The 1,985-nt window shown below is 50.7% G+C and overlaps 1 pseudogene; it reads right to left on the bottom strand.

The window, feature by feature from the left end:
- Positions 1–461: 461 nt before the first annotated feature.
- Positions 462–1,697, bottom strand: LOC101432188 (sprouty-related, EVH1 domain-containing protein 2 pseudogene; annotated as a pseudogene).
- Between the last annotated feature and the right edge of the window lie 288 nt (positions 1,698–1,985).

Genomic DNA, 1,985 nt, shown 5'->3' on the forward strand with positions numbered 1-1,985 from the left:
AAAACTGAACCAAGAGAAAGAGTCTTGTGAATCCTCTTTGAAGAAACAGTTACAAAACCACACCAAAACCCTTCTAACTACAGACTCCTTTGAACTGGAAGAGGTGGAGAAGAAAGACAGGAAATAAACACATGTATAAAACACTTAGTTTGATTACAGATTGTTATTAATACACAAGAGTCTAGGCGGAAGGTTCCTTCCCATAGCACACTGTGTATGTGTGTGTGAGTGTGTGTGTGCACGTGGCTGATGCATGTGGAGGATGGGGTGGAGGGGAAAGTCCACCAGCAGGTTGCTCAGGCTGGAGTGGTGCCTCAAAGTGCCAGGGAGCTGGAAGGCCTCTTGCTCTCCTTGCTCCTTTGAGTGGAAGGGAGCAGGGGGGCAGGGAGAGGGAGCAGTGAGAATGTAGGAGACAACTTCCCTTGTGGTTATGGATAGAGGAGGAAAGAAGGGAAATTGAGTCACACGGCCGCTTTGTGCTTCCCACCACAGCACTTGCATATCACTCCAAAGTGGTAGCAGGTCCGACGAGGCAGGTAACAGCACTTACAAGGGGCCCAGAAAGACAAGGCAATAAGAGCCATCCCGCGGAGGCAAAACTTCTTGTCACTAGTATCGCACAAGCAAGGGTCTGTATAGTCTCCCTCGGGGTCCGACATACAGTGATACAGTATGCTGTCAGCACACTGCATGCAGCTCACCCAGCAAATAAAAGTTCTCACGGAGTCGGGAGCGGCCTCTCGGGTTCTCCTTGTGGTTGAACATGTCCCTGCAATAGACGCACTGGGAGCACTCTCCATCCTCCTTCCAGGGCTGGGACTTGCCCCAGGAGGGCTGTGTCTTGATCGCACTGTCCCCACAGCCTTTGGGATCCTTGTCGAGGCCAAAGACTGAGGAGTCCAAGTAGGAGTAGTTGTAGTTGTGCTTGGGGGCCTCGCCCTTGGTGAAGCACACATAGGAGTCCATGTACTATGAGGGATCAGGGCACTTGTGCCACACCGGGGTTTGCCTATAGTCCTTGTAACCCATCATCCAGCCCTTCTCCTGGGTGTTGGTGTGCACCATCTCCTCATCGCGGGCTGGGAAGCTCACCTGGCAGTAGGGCATTGGCTGTTGGAGGTGATAGTGGTCTGTGAGGTACAGGTTGTAGAGATGGCCCAGCATGTAAATCCTCCGGTCTCTCAGGATGTGGGAGAGGAGATTGTCTTAGTAGGTTGTTCTTTCTTCTGAGAGGAATTAGAAGAGCTGTCTGTAGCTGTTGTAAAAAACATCACCATTACCAAGCTCAGCTTCATCATGGATGGTGGAAGATGACGTTGTTGAGCCTTCTGTAAGGTCTTCGATTGCTTTCCTCTTTCCCCTGTCAAAGCCTCAAGTACCAGCAGGGCTTTGGGAAGTAAGTCCAACCTTCCTATTTTCAACCTTCCGAGGATGAAACATTGGATTGGCTTTGATAAAGACCAAGTCCTTTTTTACACAGCATTCCAAAACCACTAGTTTGTCTTTCTGTTGTTCACCAGGATGAGAAATTTCCTTTGTCCATTGCCTTCAGGATGCATGACCTTAAAAATCCTGATGTGACTAATCCCACCTCCTTCCTGTGGGAACCGTCCCCCACTGGAGTCATCTCTGGTCATAACCACAGCCTTGACACGCATAATATAGCTGCCATTGTCCGGGTGTGTTTCTTTGGTCATTTTCTTGTTCACCTAGGTGCCTGACCTGCAGTGGGCAGCTTTGCTCCCTTCATCTTCCTCTCTGTTCACCTCCTTCTTCACATCTCTGGAGAGCACCTGAGGGAGGGTGGGGGCAGCTGGAGATGAAGGGTGCATCACAGGCAGACAGAAAGAAGCGTGATGGGAGCACGAGGTAGATGTTTGAGGTAGCAGTGCAAACTGAGAGAGGAGTGAGTGCTGCAGTGAGGAGGGGTGCTGCAGAGAGGTGAAGCAGGAGTAAATTCTGGGAGGCTCAAGCATGGGCAGGCA

Source organism: Dasypus novemcinctus, chromosome 3 (genome assembly GCF_030445035.2).
Source record: "Dasypus novemcinctus isolate mDasNov1 chromosome 3, mDasNov1.1.hap2, whole genome shotgun sequence".
Lineage (NCBI taxonomy): Eukaryota > Metazoa > Chordata > Mammalia > Cingulata > Dasypodidae > Dasypus > Dasypus novemcinctus.